Source organism: Sander vitreus, chromosome 5, assembly GCF_031162955.1.
Source record: "Sander vitreus isolate 19-12246 chromosome 5, sanVit1, whole genome shotgun sequence".
Taxonomy (NCBI): domain Eukaryota; kingdom Metazoa; phylum Chordata; class Actinopteri; order Perciformes; family Percidae; genus Sander; species Sander vitreus.
In genome coordinates, this window is record NC_135859.1 from 36,745,887 (window position 1) to 36,753,386 (window position 7,500).

The 7,500-nt window shown below is 45.1% G+C and overlaps 1 protein-coding gene across 1 annotated transcript in view; it reads left to right on the forward strand.

Annotated features, from left to right (window-relative positions):
• Window positions 1-7,500, forward strand: part of slc33a2 (solute carrier family 33 member 2) — a 45,101-nt gene that overhangs the window by 28,055 nt on the left and 9,546 nt on the right. The window lies entirely within an intron of this gene.

The following is a 7,500-nucleotide window of genomic DNA, read 5'->3' on the forward strand; positions in this document are numbered from 1 at the left end:
ATAATCTCCTAGAAATGACATTTATTGACCATGAATTCCAACAACACGTGTACAACTATTGGTAATAAGTTGGTAGCATCGAAAACGTGGGACAAAAGTGACAAAAACATTGAAAAAGTGCAGAAAGAAAGTGACAAAAACGTCAGAAAAGGTGTCACAAATATCAACAACGGTCAAAACAAGTGTTCATTTTGACCCAGAAGGACAACAACTGCATGGTCGACCTGAAGAACACACAAGGGTTAAACCTACTACACACCAGCCCGTAATCTTCCGTAGGACAGTCTGGCGAGGTCGGTGACTCGGGTCTGTTCGGTGTGTTCGTGCCGTCGTCCGTTGGAGGAGCTGTCGGCTTCATTTGGGCCGACCTGACATGCTCAGTCAGAGACAGGACAGTCGGGACTCACCAGGAAACGGGGAGCGGGATGAGCGTGGCTAGAGTCTCTCAACATCTGACCTTTGTTGATCTGAAATGAAGACAGATTCAGCAGCTGCACGGCCTGTTTCTCTCTCAACATGTTTCCAGAAACACGTTACGGTGAACTGTCTTAGTCCAACATGAGATCGTGTTCTGAACGAGGCGCCGTGATGGTCGGGGAGCAGCCAGACCCACGTGACGCGTTCGTCCACTCAGCTGCTGGTTTTCATTTTTTGGGCGACGATACAGATTAGCGCCGCCTGCTGCTATGGAGACGTATTACGTCTCGTCTCTCTTGTGTTCTGAGGCACTTTTTTTGGACCAACTCGGGGAGACTGATCAGTCCCACTGCCGTCTGGTCAGTGTGTCTGGGCCTTTAATTGTGATATTTTATCCCGGGTATACAGTGTTAAAAGTCTGGTTGGTGCAAAACCTTTTCTACATATCATGTTGTTTTCGTGTGATTGAATGTAACCTTTCCATGTTTTCCCCTTCAGCACATTGACTCTGTGCTATGTGTGCCTGGGCGCTGTTACATAAGGTTTTACGTCCAGGATCACATCATCAGCTCTGCCTATGGCCACAGTGATGTAATGGGAACTATACATAACAACAATGCCTTTACAGAGGATAGTGTGTACCCTTAACAACACATCCGACCACCTTTCCTTCCTGCTACACCCAGATAATGTTTAGGATGTCGCCAACGTGTTACATTAAAGTGTAACCTCTGTATTTTTCTCCTGGACCCTATTTCCCATGCAGTGGTGTCTAAAAGTTCTGTTGTTGCCGCTGACAGACTCAGATTATTATTCTAAGTGTCTGACAACATTATGAAAGGATCCCTACAGAGATAGACCTTTTAGTTAAAGAGGAAGATCCTTTTAGTTTAAAATGAAACAGCCCCGAAATCACCATCACCAAACTACACCAGACTCCATGTAAATAATCAGGACTTTTAGCGTGTATAGAGCCAGCATATCTCCACCAGACTCCATGTAAATAATCAGGACTTTTAGCGTGTATAGAGCCAGCATATCTCCACCAGACTCCATGTAAATAATCAGGACTTTTAGCGTGTATAGAACCAGCATATCTCCACCAGACTCCATGTAAATAATCAGGACTTTTAGCGTGTATAGAGCCAGCATATTTCCACATGTAAATGGGTGAATTAAGGGTTTATTTCAACCAAACCAGAGTGGTGATTGTTGGAACAGTGGAAAGATGAACCAAGACGGCTTTTGGTAGTTTTATTTAGTTTCTGTCCACTTTGAATGAAGTGTGTTTTACGATGATAAAAGTACTGATTATTTACATGGAGTCTGGTCTGGACAGAGAAGCAGAGAAACAGAGAAGACGAAGGCTCCAGCGTAATATGATCCTAATTAATATGATGGAAGAAGATAGAAGAGCAACAGGCAAAGGTTTAACTAGTGTTAACAATCAGCTGGTTGAATGCGTGATGGTTGTCTTATGAGTTAGCATATGTAGGCAAACTGCAACAGACAGTGAAGAATATGTACTGTTTGTGTTTCAGACGTTGCTAGGTCACTAAGGGAAAAGGGAAAAGAGCCTGCCCTGAAGTAGGAGCTGAAAGAGTTACAGGAACTGTGGTCAGAGGGACTTCACTTGGTTGGAAAGAGGCTTTAGACACAAAAACATGGGAAAATAGGATCCACGGTGAAAAATACTGAAGGTCCCCATCACGTTATCAAGCCGATTAGGGGTAGTTTGCTGATGTGTTGGCGTCAGTGTTGTGTCCGGTGTCAGTATTTGCGTCCCTGTTGCTCCCAGAGTGTTCCTCCTCTTTGTAAAGTGACACCAGCGTACACAGAGAAATCCTCCCAAGGCAACATTTTTGTTGAGCGGAAAGCCATTGTCATAACGTTGGCTTTTGATCCTTCACTTCTTTCTCTCGGCGACAATGTTCACACACTGATAAAGGACGACTTTCTTAAATTCTCTGGGAGTCCGAGGCCGTTGAGACTCTCCCGTCTCTCTGGGGTCGCAGCGACACATCACATTTGATGTAATATTCAATATCTCCAGATCTATACAGTGTAGAGACTTACTTTTTTTGGTTTAGAAGCAGAGAGATGCACCATTTCAGAATCAGAATCAGTTCAACAAATGGAGACAACAATATACATATAGGCACATATCAACATAATATACAAATAAGACATAATATCAAGGCAAGTACACATGGAGTGGGATGTAAAGTGCAAAAAACAATCTTTAACACTCCAGAAATATACTTCAGCATATGATTATATAGCTTAATTATCCACAATGTAGGATACAGTATTAAATAATAGTTCTATCATGTAATCATGCACAATCTGAATTATTGGGACCATCTCTGAGGAAAGCTAGCTGAGATGTTGATACAGCGAGAGGGTCGATGATTTCAACATGCTTTTCATTTATTTGGCAGAAAAAGGAGAATGTGTATTGCCATCTACAGCCTTTTTAGCACATGAAGATTGAAATATTACAGAATATCAATTGAAATAACTTCAGTGTAGCTCTTACAAAGATGTATCCTTTAAAAAGAAAAAGGTCCTTATGTATAGGTCCTTAAAAATAAAAAAGGAAGCTTGTTTTGGGGAGAATGAAATGCCTCTGGGCTGAGTTTTCCATGTGACCAGAAAGCCTCAGGATGCTGCAGATGTTGGTATGATATGGAAACGGCTGGTGGATAATAGTTTATGAATAAATCACATATGAACATATGTGTCACTGGCTTGTTGATCTTTACATTGTTAGTTCATTTCCTAACCTGGCCTGGGACACGCACACACACACACACACACACAGACACACACACACACACACACACACACACACACACACACACACACACACACATATACACACACTATCCTGGCCTGGGACAGACACACACACACACACACACACACACACACACACACACACACACACACACTATCCTGGGACACACACACAGACACACACACATATACACATACACACACACAGACACACACACAGAGACACTCACACACAGAGACACACACACACACACACACAGACACACACACACACTATCCTGGCCTGGGACACACATGGACATTAACTTGTCATTGCACTTACAATAACGAGCGTAGCTTTCCTCAATTTAGGTCATCGTGTACGTCACACACACAGACACACACGGTGGATGCAGGTGTGTGTGTGTGTGTGTGTGTGTGTTTGAGCCCCGCCCGCTGCAGAAAGCTGACAGCTTTCAGCGACTTTAGAGTGAAAAAACGTTACAGCGTACATTGGCGTTAAAGCGTAACTCTCGCCAAAATGCAACCTAGAGTCTTTGTGTGAATGTACCTGAGTCAAACTGTAGTTTAAAAGTATATTTAGGACGGAAACGCCACTTTTAAGATGGACCGTATTCTGGTTTTTGGGTCAAATGGTCTTCTGAATGGGAGAGCTAGGGGCGCTACGATGCTAGCCTCAAAATATTTGTTTAAACCACTAAGAAGGCTCGACACAACATGAGACTTTGCTCCAAGTATCACCAGGAGCTCTACACCTTAACCACAGCACTGACAACACTGGTTGGTACCCAGAGTTTACTAAAAGGAGGTTTTGAGGAACTCACGTTAGCTGTTGTTTACGCTATCCTCCATTTTCCCAGTCCAACATAGACGATCTCTGAATGTGAATGAACGGACTCCACAGGAGGAGATGTCTCTCTCATATGAGGCTCCTTCAACTACAAGGTCAATACTGTGTTTCACTAACGACAAAACAACAATAATCCGTGTATTTATATGGATCTAAGCTTTAGGAGCTCTCCATCTTTACTCTCCTCCCTCGACTATTTCTGACTGGCTCGACAGACGGAGACCAGAAGAACAACAGCTAACGGGAGGTGTTAAAACCTCCTTTTAGTAAACTCTGGGTACCAACCAGTGTTGTCAGTGCTGTGGTTAAGGTGTAGAGCTCCTGGTGATACTTGGAGCAAAGTCTCATGTTGTGTGGAGCCTTCTTAGTGGTTTAAAAATAGATATTTTGAGGCTAGCATCGTAGCGCCCCTAGCTCTCCCATTCAGAAGACCATTTGACCCAAAAACCAGAATACGGTCCATCTTAAAAGTGGCGTTTCCGTCCTAAATATACTTTTAAACTACAGTTTGACTCGGGTACATTCACACAAAGACCCTAGGTTGCATTTTGGCGTGAGTAAGGGCTGCCTAATATTCGTTTGAATATCATTACAACATTACAACGCAGCACAAGTAGACTTTATATATTTCACAGTATCAGGTTTATAGATAACGACGTTTCCACGAGCACTTGAAGGCAGCTTCATTTCCGAGAGAAAGAAGAGAGACGGAGGGACTGAGGAAACGGTCAGCTGTTCCACAAACTCAACGGGCCGTACACAGCTTGTGTTTGGAGTTTTAAAAACGTTCTTGTGGCAGAGATAGAGGCAGTGATGTTTCCTGTTTCCTGTACGGGACTCTCACACCGCCTCTCTGATCTCCAGTTACATGACGGGCCACCGCAGCAGGACGTTTATTAACTTTATTACAGTATTTAAGGAAAAACAAAACGAATGTTCGAATCCCAAAACTGAGTAGAATAGTAGTTCTAGATTTCTAGATTAGATTAGTGTTAAAATGGATAGTTTGGGTTGTAGAGTGTCAGATGAACCCTTCACTTTCCTCACAACTCTACACACACACACACACACACACACAGAGAGACACACACACACACACACACAGAAAGAAAGACACACACACACACAGAGACACACACACACACACACACACACACAGAGAGACACAGACACACACACACACACACACACACACACAGAAAGAGAGACACACACACACAGATGCACAGACACACACACACACACAGAGACACAAACACACACACAGAGACACAGACACACACACAGAGACACACACAGATGCACAGACACACACACACACACACACACACACACACACACACACACACACACACACACACACACACACACACACACAGAGACACACACACCCACCTCTAAAAGCTCTGTTGGAAGCTCTATCCTCCCCACCATCAGAGACGGCTGAGTGGTCAGTGAGTGACCCTCTTTACAAACACCACTGGCAACCTGAGAACACAGCTCTTCTTATCACACACACACACACACACACACACACACACACACACACACACACACACACACACACACGCACACCCCTCAGCATCTCTTGAGAGAGTCATATTATGAAAGACTGTCATTGAGTAGCGAGGTAAAGAAGAATGTCTTTAGCATGTGAATGATGCAGGATTGGTTTTCCAGTAGAGAGGAAAGGAAAGAGGGGGGGGGGGGGGATTTGGGGGGGGGGGGTCTATCCTGACACACCAGAACCAGAACCAGAACCATCTGAGGCTACATCCACACTACTACGTGCAAGTGTAATTTATGGGGGGGGATGGGGGGGTTACAACCACCCCCCCAATAATCAAAACTGGCCGGTGTAATGAAGTCTGAAGGGTTTAAATGCAGGAAATCAGGCATTTGATGCCCAAAATCTCCACTAAGCATCAGTGTCATAGACGCACGTCAGTCTTATCTGTTAGGTAGCTTACAGACCTTTCAGTAACAGTTCTGTCTGTCTGTCTGTCTGTCTGTCTGTCTGTCTGTCTGTGTGTGTGTGTGTGAGCGGTCATGTGATCTGTGATGTCAGACGTGTTAATATGGACGGAGATTGTTTTTGTCACAAAACGTCGCTTAAACTTGTAAACGTAGAAGTGTAGATGGAGCCTGAAGGATTGGTTACTGTTTGGAAAAAGGGCAGGCTGTGTTCAGGTGCATTCAGGGCGTGCTGGTCTTACAGGGAGGTGTGTTCAGGTGCATTCTGGGCGTGCTGGTCTTACAGGGAGGTGTGTTCAGGTGCATTCTGGGCTTGCTGGTCTTACAGGGAGGTGTGTTCAGGTGCATTCTGGGCGTGCTGGTCTTACAGGGAGGTGTGTTCAGGTGCATTCTGGGCTTGCTGGTCTTACAGGGAGGTGTGTTCAGGTGCATTCTGGGCGTGCTGGTCTTACAGGGAGGTGTGTTCAGGTGCATTCTGGGCGTGCTGGTCTTACAGGGAGGTGTGTTCAGGTGCATTCTGGGCTTGCTGGTCTTACAGGGAGGTGTGTTCAGGTGCATTCTGGGCGTGCTGGTCTTACAGGGAGGTGTGTTCAGGTGCATTCTGGGCGTGCTGGTCTTACAGGGAGGTGTGTTCAGGTGCATTCTGGACGTGCTGGTCTTACAGGGAGGTGTGTTCAGGTGCATTCTGGGCGTGCTGGTCTTACAGTGAGGTGTGTTCAGGTGCATTCTGGGCGTGCTGGTCTTACAGGGAGGTGTGTTCAGGTGCATTCTGGGCGTGCTGGTCTTACAGGGAGGTGTGTTCAGGTGCATTCTGGACGTGCTGGTCTTACAGGGAGGTGTGTTCAGGTGCATTCTGGGAGTATTGCTATCCTGAGGCAGAAGGAAGTGATGGCACCATTGACCAACAAAAACCTGGTCTAAAGTCAATAACGCAGCATTTCATTGTTATTTTAACAGAGCATTAGTAAAATGCTCTCTAGGCTCGTGCACAGCACGTGCACACTATGCTTGTTACACACACAGGGACGACACAGCACACACACACACAGGGGACACATAGCAGCACACACACATGATTACAAATACAAATATTACGGTGCAAATCCTCCATCATAACAGCAATGCTCCAAGGTCCAAACGCGCCTGGCTTTTAAAGGGAATGGGAGATGATCTCTGATTGGTTGATTGCATGTTACGCCCAGAACACACCTCTGATTAATGAAGACACTAAGAACAACCCTTTTGAACCATGCGGCCGGCACACGGAGCCTTTTTATCAGCCGTCAAACTAGCAAAAGTGGATTTGGACGCCCTAAACACACCTGCACCAGGCTCTTAGATCGTTAAAATAGGAGCCTCAGAGATGGATCGGCGTTTTGGTCACATGACGTAGGGCAATGAAATGAACCGGTAAACTTTACTGAGAGGAACATTAAACTTTAAATCTCAATCGTGTACGG